The 16,856-nt window shown below is 46.7% G+C and overlaps 1 protein-coding gene across 4 annotated transcripts in view; it reads right to left on the bottom strand.

Moving 5' to 3' along the window:
- MAP7 (microtubule associated protein 7) overlaps nucleotides 1-16,856 on the bottom strand; it is a 193,082-nt gene that overhangs the window by 171,962 nt on the left and 4,264 nt on the right. The gene's annotated exons all lie outside the window — the stretch shown is intronic.

The raw sequence follows: 16,856 nt of genomic DNA, 5'->3' as shown, positions 1-16,856 counted from the left end.
CAACCCATGAGGCAGTGTGAGGTCAAGCCAGAGAAGGGAGCAAAACAAACCCAGCAACTGGGTGCATGCTCATCTGCACGCCAGGGGCGGTACAAAGGTGCATTAGCCACGGTGGCACTGAGAGGAGCCACAGCCACTGACTCACCCGGGTGCCGGGAGGGTCAAGTCAGTCACTTGGGTCACTGAGACAGGGTTAAACCCCGGCCATTTGTTCTGAAGTCAAGATGCTTTCATCCTGCTGCCTTCACTCCAAGGTCAACCAGCTGGGTCACAGTCACAGCTGTGACCTGTCACAAGAAAGCAAACAGCCCAAGATCCAGTAACAGTAATAAAGGCGCCTTTCCCCTAATCACGCAGTACACATTTCCCCTATCACTTAAGACACACAAATACCTTGGAGATCAGTTTCCAAGATGGTCAAATCCCATCTTTAAGGGAGACAGAAATGGAATTTACACAATTCCAGGAATACTGTGGCTCCAACACTGTAGGGGCACAGGGTAACTGTCTTCTGCCAACTCCCTTTCTCTTTTACACTTCGATCAAAAACAAAAGCAAAGTATGCAAATGACGATGGTGGGATGGTAAATGTAATATTCCCCACTGTCAAATGAATACCATTCTGAGTTTCCAAATTCATCCTGGCACAACTATCCCCACACGCCACCTGCAGATACAGTATCTCCACTCAGTCTCTAAGGAAAAGGAGACATGCAGACGTCCAATGGGAAGATTTTATAAGTGTTTCTGTTTAAATTTCTAAAATAATACCTGATGTATTGATGGAGATTTTGTTCAATCTTGAGAGAAATGACACTTCCTAGTGCAAAAGGGTAGATTTTACAAATAGACCAGATTTATACTGAGAAATAAATGTTTGCAGTAGAATCATAAAATGCACTCACATCCATAGATAAAAATTTTACCCAGCTCCTATGACAAGCAGTCCAATGTCTGTCCCCACGCCCTTAGTCCACGATGGATTCAAATCTCTTTGTCCTCCTGCCTTGGCTGGCTGGCACTCCTGGCCTAGCTCCAGCAGTGAGGTGGGTGAGTATTGAGCAGGGTTGGACTTGTGCTCTTTAAGGAAAGGACACTCGTGGCTTGAGCCCAGCTGCCACAGTGCCATATAAAAGACCCCACAAATACAGGCACATTCTCTCTCTCTCTCTCTCTCTCTCACACTCTCACACACACACACACACACACACACACACCAGGCTTCTGTTCACATCTATGCTTCCTAGGCCTCTATTTTGTGCACATAAGACTGGAAAATAACATAGCCCATGAGTCCAAGAAATCTGCTTAACCAGTGAACACTATACCTACAATTTTCCTTTCTAAAAGCCTAGTGAGCCTCACTGGAAGAGCCCGAGTTGTACTATTCAAGGACTGCAGTGGGAACCAGCAATCAGTACTGCCGGCTTGAGCGGCAGTCATGGGTAAGCGACGAGTTCAATACACCTGTAAGTGATTTACCTTCCAGTGGCGTCCAGAAGTGCCAGACATGATTAACTTTTCCAAACTACAGGGCTTGGTAATTTTAAAAATACTTAATGCATCTATCCAAGGTAAGACTCAATTTACTTCTAAGCAGGAGTTTTAGAAGGGCACATTTTAGGGCAACTACAGGGTTTGTAAACAACAGAGCAGCTCAGGGTGAAGAGACTCAAACTGCCACTGAGGAACAGAGGGTCCCAGCTGCTTCCTTCCCATCCTGGAAGCCAAAGGATTCCCTTTGGTTTCCTAGAGTGACACCAGTCACTGATGGCCTCCTTGCTGATAAAGGGACAACATTCTGCCATCTTGCAGCATTACGCATGGCTTCCCAGAGGCTGCTGGACAAAGAAACACTGCACAAAGAAATGCTGACCCTTTGAAAGGAAAACAGAAAGGCAGGTTTACTTTGATCTTATTTACTTGGCCACTTTTTGTTAACAGGCAGAAAAAAAAAGAACACAGTAAATACTACTCTAGTAGCAGCAATGCCAGCAGCCAAGAAGGGCTAGGTCCCTGCCGGGTGCCTTTTGTAACACTTCTGTAAATCTGCTGCATATTGAACACTGCACGGTGCCAAGAGAGTGCATTTTCCCAGGCCTGCTATCCGGCACACAAAGTTCAACCCAAGGGCTTCATTTACATGCATTTAAGGTGTGTGTGGACACTTCGCTTCCCGTAAAACTCTTTCCCACTAAACACTGGGTATCACAGGTAAGCTGTGAATATTGTGAAATGCCACATTGAAGCGTAACCTGGTAGCAGATGTGAGCATGCCTCTTGGCCTCTTGTTCATTACTCTCGCAGACAATACTTTTTAAAATGTATATTACATAAACTTCTGAATTCCGTGACAATGTGCACAGAAGGTCCTCTCCACTAATCATGATACCCTCACTGGGCCAGAAATCCAACCTTACAGATCCCCAGTAAGGCAAAGAGATCCGTCACTGGGCTCAGCAGGAGAGTCACACAAATGTCCAGACTGTGACACTAAAGGTCTCCTAATTCCTCAGGGATCTATGAGCAATGAAGTATTTAATTGAGCTTTGCTGCTGAGCCACACGATTAGAAAGAGAAGAGAATTAAGGAATCACAGTTCCCCGTTTGCTTTAGGAGTGGCAAAGTCATGTCAAGGATGCCAGGTGGGCTGGAGGATGCCACCTGATACCAGGCAGCGGGGAGCCACTTAGGAATGCTGATCTGTAAGGGTCACGATGGAACTGGGAGGGAGGAGAGAGACTTGAGGCAGAGAAGCCAGTCAGACAACTACTCCTGCGCAGGTGGAGAAAAGGATCCTTCAGGGGTGGACATGGGTACAGATGGCGAAAACAGGATTAGGAGACTCAGCCATGCTTGCTGTTTTAACAGGCACCCCTCCCACAGTGTGGAAGACTATTTCAGAGGGCTGACCGTGGATACCAAGTTCGTGCAACTGTCCAGATGAGAGGTAGAAAAGTGAGCGATGGGAAGGAAAGGGGGTGATGCTTTTAATGAAGACTTATAGGAGAACAAGGGCTTCGTATCTGTAGAGAAATCAAAGCTGGGAGATGGACAGGACTGGATCCAAAGCAACCTCAACAAGTGGAGATAATGTGGCAATATCATTTATCCAAAGCAACCTCAAAAGGCAGCAATATCTAGATAGATTAATTCGGGATGGATACGTGTGAAAATCTCTTTATATAACAGGAAAGCTAAACTGCACAAGTACAAAACGAAGGTGTGCTCAGGCCACAGCAGAAATGGGAAGGAGGGCACTTGGGCAACAAGCTCCCCACAGCATCAGCATGAACAGGCAGGAGAAGGCCTCGCGGCGTGGGTACTGGGCAAGATCAGCACATGCCCGGCACGCAGAAAAGGAGAACAAGCCCTTTCTGTGTTCTGGTTCTCACAGCATGAGGTTCCAAGCAAGACATTTCAAACGGGATGATAAATGGGAACACAGCAAAAGGGGAGCAACCTAGGATCTATCCTAACTATTCCAGGCCATAACACAGGACGGTCATCTGTAAGAGGGTACAATTCCTCTGGGGAAAATAAGACAGGACTCCAGAGGAATCAAACAACTGGATGCTAACATGTGGAACTACTTTTAGTGCAGCTCTGGAAGACAGAACTCGGATGAGGGCTGGGGAGTTACTGGAATGGAACAAGCTGTGGACAAACACTACCATGGGACGGTAACAGCGCACCAGTGCACTGTGCATGGCTGTATTCTTAGATCTCGCGTTTCTTCTGATCCTGTGACTCCATGACTTGATGAAAGCAGGCACTCAAGTTATACACTCGGGAAAGCACGCAGGCCCGGAGACAAAGCAAGACGCAGATAAGCCCTTCCTTCTGGCTGCCGCTGAACCTCTGCACTTACTAACAGACACAAACGAGTCCCATGTGGCTTCATTCTGTTGGCAATTCCGCAGTTGTAGGTTTCAGTTTTTAATTATTTTTTAAATTCTTTATTTGAAAGGCGGAAATAGAGACAAACCTTCTACCCACTAGTTCACTCCTCAAATGTCTGCAACAGCTGAGGCTTGGCCTGGCCAAAGCCAAGAGCCTGAAATTCCATTCCGTTCTTCCACTGGGGTGATAGGGGTCCAAGTCCTTGAGCCATCACCTGCTGCCTCCCAGGTGCCCATTAGCAGGAAACCCAGGCCTAGAACCCAGATACTCTTGATATGGGGTGCAGGCAACGCAACTGGAGTCTTAGTCACTGTACCCAACACCCAACCCTGTGGTTGCATAGTTTCACTTATACCACCGATGCCTCCCAGAGGCTTCAGTCTTAAAACTAAACAACAGACGTGACAGAACATTTGCTCAGTGCTCTGCTTTGTTGAGGACCACACTGCTCTCATTTCCACACCTACAGCTTGCAGGCTTCCCACCTTTTCCCACCTACCCACAACTTGGTGAAAACCTACTGAGAAAAATGAGTAAGAATCACAGCTCTTCCCTCCCTGTGGTGGATCACTGGGGCTGTGTGACTTTGGAGGTGGCATCCCCAGGTTTGCGAGTACAGGGCAACACTTAACAGCAGCATTATTACTTCATGGGCATTTCATTTTTTCATTAAGATTTATTTATTTTAATTGAGGGGCAGAGGCGGGGGGGGGGGAGAGAGAGAAAGAGAGAGAGGGAGGGAGGGAGAGGGAGAGGGAGAGGGGGAAAGAGGGAGGGAGGGAGGGAGGGGGAGGGAGAGGGAGAGGGAGAGGGAGAGGGAGAGGGAGAGAGAGAGAGATGTCTTCCATCCACTGGTTCACTCCCCAAACGGCAGCTGGGCCAACTGAAAGCCAGGAGCTTCTTTCAGGTCTCCCACGTAGGTGCAGGGACCCAAGGACTTGGGCCATCTTCCACTGCTTTCCCAGGCCACAGCAGAGAGCTGGACTGGAAGTGGAGCAGCTGAGGCTCTAACAGGCGCCCATATGGGATGCTAGCACTGCAGACAGCGGCTTTACCCGTTACTCCACAGGGCCAGACCCCTTCATGGGCATTTTAAAGACAATGACAGCTCTAAATCTTTAGGACAGTAAAGAGAGTAAAGAGTCACATGAGTCAAGAACAATGTATTCAATATTCATATCAGAATGAACTGGGACTTTTCCTTAACCCTGACTGTTGCTACTTTGTCCCTCCTCTGAATTCTCTGTCCTAAAACTCCCTGAAATTAAAACAGACAACAGTTGAGATTTTAATTTGAAGAAGGCATTAATATCCTCTTTTTCTACCATAAAAATCAGACAACATTTATTTTTAAGTTTATCAATTAAATAACAGAAACGATATGCATGACTCTGGAGGAAACTCCAGAGAAAGAGAAGCGACGTGGTTTTGGTTCTGATTCTCCAGAGAGAAAGAGAGCAGGTATGGATGTGTGTCGTGAGGCCTGCTGCGATCGTGGGGGCCGGGGAGCAGGCTGGGGTCTCTGGCAGTTCCTCAGGAACCTGCTCTCCCCGGAAGCCATGGGCCTTCAACTGTTGGGACCAGGCCCACCTGCACTAGCAGTCAGATGATGGTAGAGGTGCATCGCAGTCCATGTCCAAGTCGTCGTGCTGAGAATGAAGGCATGCCACTTAAACATTAGAGGCTTCCCTGTAAATGATCCCTCTGTGAACACGCCTCCCTGACGTGGGAGGACATCGGCCAACACTGTGATGGTCTTTGAAAAGAACGTGCACAATTGGGGTCAGGGTCTCAGACTACATCTCCCTTTATTTTCACCAAGGATCTCCTGTGGAGACACCAATACTGGGCGGCTCTAAAGCATTACAGAATAAATCCCTTTTAATCATTAAAAAATCTAAGCAGGCCGGCCGTCTCAGTTTTAAATGGAACTCAAAGTACAAACAGGTGGATGTTTTTCCCCAAAATATCCTTTGCTGTAGTCGCAAAGCAAACCCACTGTCTCACTTAGAGGGAAGTAAGGTAAGTAGCTACGTGGTTAGGGGTGCAGGAGGACTGGATGAAACATACTGTTCATGAGAACAAAGAGCGTAGAAGGCTGGAGTATGGAACTTCACAGATGTGTAAGCTTTATATATTCACATATCCACTGGCTTATTTGTTAACTAGAACCAATTCTGTCAACAGCAATCAACTCGCAGGCATGGGGAACACCCAGCCGCCTGGCTGAGAAGGCCACAAAATCATTATCTGGCAGGACTCGAATTTCAATACATCTATAGCAGGCTAATTTTTAAGTTGATAATTCTGTATGGCCCTCAGATGATGTTATAATTGTCCACATGGCCCATGGAAGAAAAAACAAGGCTCATCACCCCTGAAAGAGGAAGGAAATGCCTAATAGCAATGCCAAGTTATATAATCATGGCAGTGAAGCCTGAGGTTTGCTCTGTTTCCATTCAGGGAGAGCCACTTTGAGAACTGTCAGCAGTTGTAGTTGTCAGCAACCAACCAGGACACTGAAAGCCCTCAGCGAAATTATCCAGCCACCACACAAGTCCATGTAGAACTGACAAGGAAGCCTTGCAGCTTTTAAAATTTTTAAGTGCAAAGCAAACAAGATTCCTAACTCATCAATAATTGCCTTCTAAAAAAGATATGAACCATTAATTTCCAAAAAGTAGTAACAGCAACACAGGAAGTTTTTTTTCTTTTCTAATAAATACATCTGTTACACTTGATGGGCCAAGGACTGTTGAGATTTTAGGGGGAAATCAACATAGAAAAAAATCACATCTAGAAAGGATGAACAGGTTGCCAAGCACTTAGGAGGCACTTACTTCACCTCTTCTCCCCTTTTATCTTTTCTATCTAATATCTAAGTCTATGACACATGAATTTTAGATGGGCAACAGAGGAAGGATTATAATGACAAAGGAGCCTCTTAGCAAACTACCTAAAGGCCTCAATCAGACCACTTGCCTTGAATCGAGGCAAAATGGCTATGTTCACATTTGTGAAACATAATAAAATCTTTGACGTATTTGAAAAAGTTCCATGGGTAGATGTTGTGGTGCAGCAAGGTAAGTCTTCATTCCATACTGACACCTGCAGCCCATGTGGAACTGCCTGGTTCCAGTCTCGGGATCTCCACTTCCAATCCAGCTTCCTACTAATGCATCCACTGCCACCCATATGAGTCCTGGATGGAGTTCTAGGCTTCTGCCTTCAACCCAGCCCAGTCCTGGCAGGCACTGGGGGAGTGAAGTATGGATGAACAGAAGATCTCTCTCTCTCTGCTCCTCTCTACCTTTCGAGTAGAATAAATATTTTAAAAAGTTGTTCCAGGGACCAGGATTGTAGTGCAGTGAGTTAAGCTGCCAATTGCAACGCCAGCAGCCCATAAGAGAGCAGCTGTGAGTCTATGCCTTTCCACTTCAAATCCATCCAGTTCCCTGCTACTGGGCCCAGCAAAAGCAATGGGAGATGGCCCAAGTGTTAGGGACCTGCCACCCACATGGGAGACCTGGATGGAGTTCCAGCTTCAGCCTGGCCCAGATGTGGCCACTGCAGCCATACGGGCAGTGAACCAGCAGCTGGAAGATCTCTCTCCCTTTCTCTCCCTCTCTAACTGACTTTCAAATAAATAAATAAGTCTCAAAAAACAAAACAAAACAAAACATGCTGTTCCATCTACATGCAATGTTGCAATGAATGAAAACCATAATAAAGATCTCCCCGTCCTCTCAATTTTTTTTGCTGTAGACAGCGCTACCTGGTTCCTGCTTCCACATACACATGAAGATGGCACTTGTCCCAAAATCCCTGGAACAAGAAGTTTCCACTTCTTTTTTAAAAAGCCCAAAGTCGGGTTTTATCCAGCTTACTGGAAATAAAACTTGTTCACAAACAAAAAAAGAGAGGTTTATATAATCAAAAGCTGTTTGTTTTAAAAATAATTACAGCATCGCAGAATGTGCACAAATATGATTCCAGACAGGTGCACCGATAATAGGAAATCATCATGCACTCTGTAAAGCAAAAGGTCATCTTTGCATACTTTAAAACTTGTTCATAACAGGTGTCTGAACTCCACATCCCAATCCCATTTCCAAACAATTCACTGGCTTTCGAACAGCCTTCTGCTGGCCCCCTCCTTCTGACATTTCATATGCACCGTATCTCTTGCAAAAGCTTCTTAAAGACTTTGTACCATAGAGCCATTAATGAATCCTGCAATGCCTTCATGATGATGTTGGCTCTAATGCAAGACTTTTTTTCCTTCCAATATTTAGCAATTTATTTATTTGAAAGAGTGACAGAGAAACAAGGAAAGACAGAGAGGAAAGATCTTGGGGTGGCGTTGTGGTAAAGCTACCAGCATCCCCATGTGACTGCTGATTCAAGTCTTGCTGTTCCACTTCAGATCCAGCTCCCTGTTAATGCACCTGGGAAAGCAAAGGAAGATCACCTATTACTTGGGCCTCTGCCATCCATATGGGAGACCCAGAAGGAATTCCAGGTTCCTGGCTTTGAGCTGGTTCAGCCCACTGATGCATCCATTAAAGAAATGTACCAATAGATGGAGATCTCCTTATCTTTGTTGCTTCCTGCGTAACTCTGCCTTTCAAATAAAATAAATCTTAAAAAAACAAAAAGAAAAAGAGAGGGAGGGTGGGAGGGGAGAGATGAAAGAGGGAGAAAGGGAGGGGGGAGAGGGGGAAAGGGGGAGGGGGGAGAGGGGGAGAGGGGGAAAGGGGGAGGGGGGAGAGGGGGAGAGGGAGAGAGGGGAGAGAGGGGAGAGAGGGAGAGGGAGAGGGAGAGGGAGAGAGAGAGAGAGAGAGGAAAGATCTTCCATCTTCATTAACCAAATGATGGCAACTTGGCAACAGCAAGGATTGGGCCAGGCTGAAGCCAGGAACCCAGAATTCCATCCGGGTCTCTTATATGAGTAGTAAGGGCCCATCTTCTGCTGCCTTCCAGGTGCACTATCAGGAAGCTGGACTAGAAGTGGAATAGCTGGGACTTGAACCTCATTCTGATACAGGATACTGGCAGCTTAACCTGCAGTGCCACAACGCCTGCCCCACATGGTTTAGGCTTGTGCTGCACAAGTTGGTTAATGGTTAGGACCATCTCTTTTCCTATGTCCTTCTTAGTGAACAACAGACAGAAGTTGGATTTGGCCAACTTTGTAAATAAATTGAAATGACATTCTTAAATCTGACAAATTTTAGTCCAGCTTGACACCCCCACCCCACCCCCCATCAGGATTGAATTTGAAATGCCAAACCAATGTTCTTCCTAGTGAGGCTTCACTTTGGAAGACTGTGGGGCTTTGAGGTGGATGTTTAGCCTAGTGGTTAAGACACGTGCATCCCACATCAGAGTGCCTGGGTCAGTAAACCCTGCTCTGGCTCCTGACTCCAGCTTCCTGCTAATGCGGACCCTGGGAGGCAGCAATGATGGCTCAAGTAATTGAGTTCCTGTCGCCCCCATGGCAGACCTGGAATGAGTTCCTGGCTCCTAGATTCAGCACGGCCCAGCCCCAGCAATTGCAGGCACGTGGGGAGTGACGCAGTGGATGGGAGATCTATCTCTGCTTTTCAAACAAATAAAAAAAATTTTTAAGATTCAAAGTCATCTGAATCTCAGGTTTTGACTAAAAACAGCTCCCTCTCCTAATTCTCAATTTAATACTTCCCCCAGTAGAGTCACCTCCTTCTATTTTAAAGTCTATTACTCCATCCGGGACTTATACAAAGCACATTGGTGTATCACTTTACACACAGAGGGAAAGTACCTTCACAACAATGGTGGCAAGCTGGAAGCCATGGCTACAAAGAAATTTCTGGGTTTATTCTTACTGTTTAGTATATTGGTATATAATAAGCTATCATTTTATTTTCAATAATTTAGTTACATTTTTACTGAAGTGTCGCTCCCCCATTCACGGAGGAACGACACAGGACCCTGCGCTGTTCTTTTGTCTGCTCGGCCCTTCCCGGGTTTGCTGCTGGTCCTTCCCGGGTTGGCTGGCAACCCCTCTACCTCTGTGGAGGGGCGGTTCCCCCTGCCACTTTCCCCACTTCCGCGGGGGAGTGGCACACCGCCGGCCAACTCTCTCAGGGGCTGCACAGGTGTTCCCCTTAGATGTTCCTGGTGCATGTTGTCTCTCTCCTCCTTTATAGTCCTCTTCCACCAATCCCAACTCGGCTGCCCACACGCCGAGCACGCTGCTCTCCTCCAATCAGGAGCAGGATCAGCTCCTGCAGCTCATCAAATTGGCTAGAGGCAGCTGTGTAGAAGTTGTTTGGTCCTCTCCCAGCGCCATATTGTGGGAGAGCAGATGCATAGAATAAGTCTTAATTCCAGTAACTTAGTCTAGTCCGAGTTGCTCCCCACACTGAAGCATGTTATTTAAATCTTAATATTTCAAGGGAGGCATACAACTTCTTTAATCAATTACCATAGTGGCTCCTATAAACATGAAAACAATCTGAGAGCATTACTCAGAGAATGTGAACCCAGGATTCATCTAAAGAGAAAATATTTTCAAATGTATTAAATGATTACTTTTTAAAAAAGATATAAATTTCAAATTACAAGTTAAACAAAATTTTTTTTAGGATAAATGTATCCCACACAACCAAATCTAGGATGGGCTTCATAAATGGTTTTTGGTAATATAATAAAATCTCTTCTAAAACTGGGGACTTTAGTAAAAGACAACCTGCTGACGTTTTCTATTTCACGGGTGTACTCTGAAGAAACCCACGCTGCTCCGTCTTCCTGCTGAAAGGCCAGTCCCACAGGTGTCTGCCGTCTCCTGTGTGGAGAGACTCTCACCGTGATGACAGCGGCTCAAGTCCAAAGGGCCCTGGGAAATCCATCCTCCGAGTTTAATGGGACTGGAAGCCCATCCTCACAGTTTAAAGCTGTACAACTTCTGTGGCAACACCATTTTAGAAAAGCATTTAGAATTCAGAACTAGGATACAGTAATGGAAACACTCTGGGTATCACAAAAGCAAAACAAAAAACAAGGCAGGAAGCACCTGCATGGGTGTTTAAGTGTGTCTCATTACACCTCAGCATCTCCCAGGCCAGCACGCAGCAGTCCTCTCCTGGGACATTCGGAGCAACGCTTCTGACAGGCGAAAGGGACATCCAGTGAGCTCTGATGATGCCTTTGACGCCTGGGCCGAGCCCATGGCAGTGATCACGCGGCTCCAATCAGGGCTGAAGCAGCCTGGGAGTCGTACACCCTCGTGATAGACAGATAAAGACATGCCTAGGGCAGCAACCTAGCAAGCCAGGGTCCGTTCACCCCTGCGATCACGCTGCACCGACCCTTTCCAATCACAGCCATGATGATTACACGGCTGACCCCCTACCATGCTGAGTCCTTCTGTGTACTAACTTGTCTGATCCCTGCGAGGGTATCAGCATCAGCCTGGTTTTCAAAAGGAGGACACTGAGGAAGAGAACGCTTCAGTGACATGTGTCAGAGCCTCCCAGGTCACACGTGGTGGAGCCGAGAAGGGAACTCAGGCTGCCAGGCCCCTCCATCCTTGCGCAAAACCCTAACAGCGTCACCGTCAGTCGAGCACTCATTAGTTTGCAGCACAAGACACTACCGTTTCACATGTGCTCGGTTTCAGCACGATCTGGAAGAGAAATCAATGGTGTTCTGTTGATCAGTCCCACTGAACATCCCCTACTGACTGCCCTTTGCGTTTTGGTCCTGGATCTCAGGGTTACTGCACACATCAGTCCGAAGAAGGATCGAAGAACAGGAAATTGGTGCCACTCAAAGTCGGCCTTCACTGTAAAAGCTTCCAGTCACAGTGGGCGGCGCCACAAGTCTCAGGGGCGGACACACAGTGCAGCTCCGAAGCGCCCTAAGACGTTTGGGCAGGCACAGAGATGTGCACGGGAGGGGATGCCAGAGGCCGGGCTAATAGTGCTGCAGGGAGAACAGATGTGCACGGGAAGGGATGCCAGAGGCCATGCTAATAGTGCTGCAGGGAGAACACGCCAAGCAAAATGAGCAGAGGGCACCAGTGAGCCTTAGGCCAGGATGAGGACAAGCCTAGCCCAGTGGGCATGGCGCCCAGCACTACGGCACAAGGGAAGGGAGTGTGGTGGGGAGAAGCCAGGCCTCTGTCACTCACTGAGGCAGAAGAAACAGGGCCTACTCTCCAGAGCAGGGATCCCGTGGTTAGAGGATATGGGTCACCTCGAAGGTCTCCGGGAAAAGATTATAATTTTCTACAAAGTACTTTATTATCCACCCCAAATTAGCATTCCCTTGTTTTGAAGAGCAAGAGGGAGAGGAAAGCAGTGTGGTAGCTGAGCAAAATAGGAAAAAAAAAAAAAAAAAGGAAGAAATATTTTGTCTAACTGAACATTCATTCACCCAAGGGCACTTCAAAAAGTTCCTGGAAAATGTAATTAAGAGACGTTTATTTTGGTGCAAAAAAATTTTTGAAATCCAAGAATAGTTTTCTCATAACATGCATTTTCCACTAACTTTTTGAGGACCACTCGTGAAAGTGCATTAATCAGTGTATTTGGCTATTCAAGAATACCCAGACTTATTTCACATCCAGATTTCCATAAAAAAAAAAAAGTACTAGAGTAAAGTAAGTAACAGACAAATTGAGTATAAGCTCACTAGATTCAGGGCAACAGCTATTAGAATCTGCCATGTGGTTTCCATAAGGAAGGTGTACTTGCCACCTCCAAATTAAACCTACCAAAACGGTCAGCTGGCAAAGCAGGAGACAGGACTAGATCAGAATCCGAAGTTCTCTGCAGTGACCGCACACTGGAACCACTGGGGAGTTTGAAAACCATTGTCACCTGGTCCCCAACCCCCAAAAGTCTCAGATAATTGCCTAGGGCGCCACCTGGGCACTGTAATGCTTAAAAGGTTCCCTAGTGGCTTGTAGCACCCTGCCAAGATCCAACCCTGCTCCAGCACAGTTCAACAATGGCTTTAACAGCATAACCTTTCGCCCAACGACAGGGCTGTATTTAAGCGAGCCCACCAGGGCTGTGGATAAGGGTGTCACCGAACTAATTCAGAGCACCTGCCATGAACAGAAACCAAGCCTGCTAGAATGCAGGAAGCAGCTGACCAGGTCTGCCATTTGGAAGACTCGAGTCAGGAGCTTCTGAGAGCCAGAAGCCGTGATTAAAATCTTGAGGAGCAGCCAAGGCTTTTGCTACATGAACACATCTCACAGCCACTTACTGGGCGCATTATTCCCTTCCAAGCAGGCCTTGTACTGGGGAGCAGACACACTAAAGGAAGGGATTCTTTTCAAGATTTCACCTTAAGTTTATTCTTAGAGTTTTTATTTATTTTTATTTGGAAGGCACAGGGAGATCCTCCACCCACTTTTTCACTCTTCAAAGGCCTGCAACAACAGAGGCTGGGCAAGGCCTAAAGAAGGAGCTAGGAACTTAATTCAGGTCTCCTATGTGAGTAGCAGGGACCTAAATACCTGAACAATCACCTGCTGCCTTCCCAGGTACACATTAGCAGGCAGCTAGAATCAGAAGCAGATGCAGGGGGCTGGCATTGTAGCATAGCGGGTAAATCCAAGACCTACAGTGCCTGCAACCCATATGGGTGCTGGTCCAAGTTCCGGCTGCTCCACTTCCTATCCAAGTCCCAGCTAATGTGCCTGGGAAAGGAGAAGATGGCCCAAGTGCTTGGGCTCCTGCACCTACGTGGGAGACCTGGATGACAATTCTGGCTCCTGGCTTTAGCCTGGCTCAGCTCTGGACATCACAACCACCTGGTGAGTGAACCAGGAGATGGAAGACCCTGCCCCATCACTGTGTCTCCCTCTCTCTCTGGGAGGGAGGGAGGAAGAAAGAAGGGAGGGAGGGTTGAGGAGGCAGTTCCAGCACTCTGATATGAGAAGTGGGCACCCAAGTGCCAAACGCCTGTTCCTCACTTTGAAACTTAAACTCAGCAGAGTACAGCTTCTCTTTTACACTCAGCAGTGTCTCCGTTGAGTCTCTTCACCAGAAAGCCAACTCCAAAAAGGAGGCTTTCATGGCATTAAGAGAAGTCCCAGAGGAAATTCTCACATGCCTGAAATCTCGTACGGCTTCCTGACAGTGCGGCACAGGCACACCTCAGCTCCCTCTGCTTTGCTTTGCATGGCAGTGCTCACTGGGCCGGCCTGGTCAGCTGTGTCCATCCACCCTGGCATTTTCCCAGCAGTCTTCTTTTGCCACGCTCCCGCAGGGGCGGCAAACTCAAGGACTACCAAATGCCGCTAATTCTTACTTTAAAAAATGCATTCGTCTTCAAATCAAAATTCCAGGTAGCACCTAATAAAAGAAACTCAGATTCTTTTTCAACTATTTCTCAAATTAAAAAGCTATTAGAGAATAATAATAAAAACAAAAACCAATGCCAGTCAAATGCATCAACAACTATAACTCAGACCACTGCAAGAGCTGAGATAATAAAGAGAAAGAATTGCCACAGGAGAACCAGACAACCTCTGAACGGGATTTTATAGAAAATAAGCCTAAATTCCATACACATTCCGTATACAGAACCTCAGAATGCGATCAGGGATTAGCTGCCCGAAAACATAGGAGCAAGACTTTTAAAATTTTGTTTTATTGATTTGAGAGGCAGAGGGCTCCGGTCTGCTGGTTCACTCCCCAAATGCCTGCAAAAGTGGCAGGTAGGAACCCAAACTACGTGAGCCATCACCTGCTCCCTCCCAACATCTGCATTACTAGGAAGCTGGAATCAGGGTTGGGGATGGAACTTGAACCCAAGCACTGAATCTGGGATGTGAGCATTCAAGCCAGCTGGGCCAAATGCCTACCCTAGATGGTCAAGACTTATGAAGCTCTGTATATATGCACCTGTGAGAACTGCTAGCATTCAACTTGATAATAAATTATGCCAACAAGGAATTATTAATTAGGAACACAAAATAAGTTATGTAACTAATATTTCTACTTTCCTAACACAAAAAAAGTTATTTACATGTTCTGGAAAGCTATGTCTCCAGGGATTTTTTTTATTATTATTATTTGACAGAGTTAGCCAGTGAGAGAGACAGACAGAAAGGTCTTCCTTCCGTTGGTTCACCCCCCAAATGGCCTCTACGGCCGGCGTGCTGCACCGATCCGAAGCCAGGAGCCAGGTGATTCCTCCTGGTCTTCCATGCGGGTGCAGGGGCCCAAGCACTTGGGCCATGCTCCACTGCCTTCCCAGGCCACAGCAGAGAGCTGGACTGGAAAAGAAGCAACCAGGACTAGAACCCGGCACCCATATGGGATGCCGGTGCCGCAGGTGGAAGATTAGCCAAGTGAGCCATGGCGCCGGCCCCTCCAGGGATTATTAAGCAGGAAAAGAAAACATGAACAGGTATGAGAGGTGGCTATAGTAATATATAATTTGACTTCAGAAGGAGGACTCCACAGGAACTAAGAAATACTAACAGAAAAGAAAAAAAAAAAAGAATGAAGAAGCCAATATAAGAATCAAACAAAACCTACACATTTTCCTGAGGCTCTGGGACCAACACTTCCTCCAGGTTTTCCTAATTCAAGGAGCATGTAGTTATCAAAAAGCCTATATTTTATCTTGAGATGATTACACTGCTCTACTCAAAGAACTTGGTGGAATGGTCACAATGAAACCAGCAGAAAACTAACAAAACCAAATGCTGGCCAGGATGCAGTTAACCAGAACTCACATATTCTGCTTATAGGGGCATAAAATTATACAGGCACTCTGGAAAAGTTTGGCAGTTTCCATAAAGTTAAGCATACAGTTCCAGATGAATCCACAATCCCACTCCTAGGAGGTCAGCCTAAATAAAGGAAAACAATGTCCTCACAAAAGCCTGTATGTAAACGTCTATAGCGGTGCTACTCACAATTGCCAGAATCTGGGGAGAACTCAGTGTTCTCAGTGGATGGATAGAGGAATGATCTGTGCTCTTTCCATACAATGGCAAACAAGAAGGCAGAAACTGCGGATGCACACGATCAGACAGCGCAGAGGAGCACAGGAGTGCAAAGCAAAGCAGAGAAGAAGCTCAGAGTAGTGCAGCTGGCACGTGTGAGCTGCAAGAGCTGTTGGTAAATCCTGCGATATTTAAGTGTCCATGACAACCTTAAACGAACAAACAAACACAGATTTGGAGTCTAGTCTCATTTTACCCTTTTACTTACAAGCTGTTGGCATGCACCTCTGCAGAATCTTAAATTAATCCTTCCCTCCCTACTTCCGCTGCAGGCCAATGCCTGCCTGGATTTCTGCAGCAACTTCAACCTTGTTCTGTCAGTCACTGGGCTCTTCTTCAATCTACCTCATAGTCTCCCCTGCTACTAGGAAATGAGGACCAGCCGGGCAGAAGGCCTACCGCTTCACTCCTCTCTAGGGAAGATGCGACTGATCTGCCTGGCTAGGCAGGAGTGCCTCATGCACACTCACAAACCCATGTGCACAAAAATCAATGAAAGAGGGGCAGGCATTGCGGCACAGTGGGTTAAGCCCCTGCAGCACATTCCCAACTACCTGAGATTGAGTGCTGACTCCACTTCGATCCATCTTCCTGCTGACGGGCCTGGGAGGCAAAAGGTGATGGGTCAAGTTCTTGAGCATCTGCCATCCAAAAGGGAGAACCCGATGGAGTTCCTAGTTTTGGCCTGGCCCATCCCTGGCTGTTGGGGCATTTGGGGAGTGAACCAGGGGATGGAAGAACGAGATTCATTCATTCTCATTTGCATTCTCTCCCCCACCCCTCATTGCTCCACTTTTCAAATAAATAAAAATGAATACACGTTTTTTCAAAAAAAATCAGTGGAAGCGAGTGACATTCCCAGAAGGAGGGAATTTGCTTTTGTTAAAGGTACAGTTGAGCTATTTTGCTAAAACCTGTAATCAAGATTTTGAGA

The sequence above is a fragment of the Oryctolagus cuniculus genome, chromosome 5 (assembly GCF_051225735.1).
Source record: "Oryctolagus cuniculus isolate XC-2025 breed Fujian yellow rabbit chromosome 5, ASM5122573v1, whole genome shotgun sequence".
Taxonomy (NCBI): Eukaryota; Metazoa; Chordata; class Mammalia; order Lagomorpha; family Leporidae; genus Oryctolagus; species Oryctolagus cuniculus.
The sequence above is the reverse complement of the archived record's forward strand: the minus strand, read 5'-3'. Positions and strand labels throughout refer to the sequence as shown.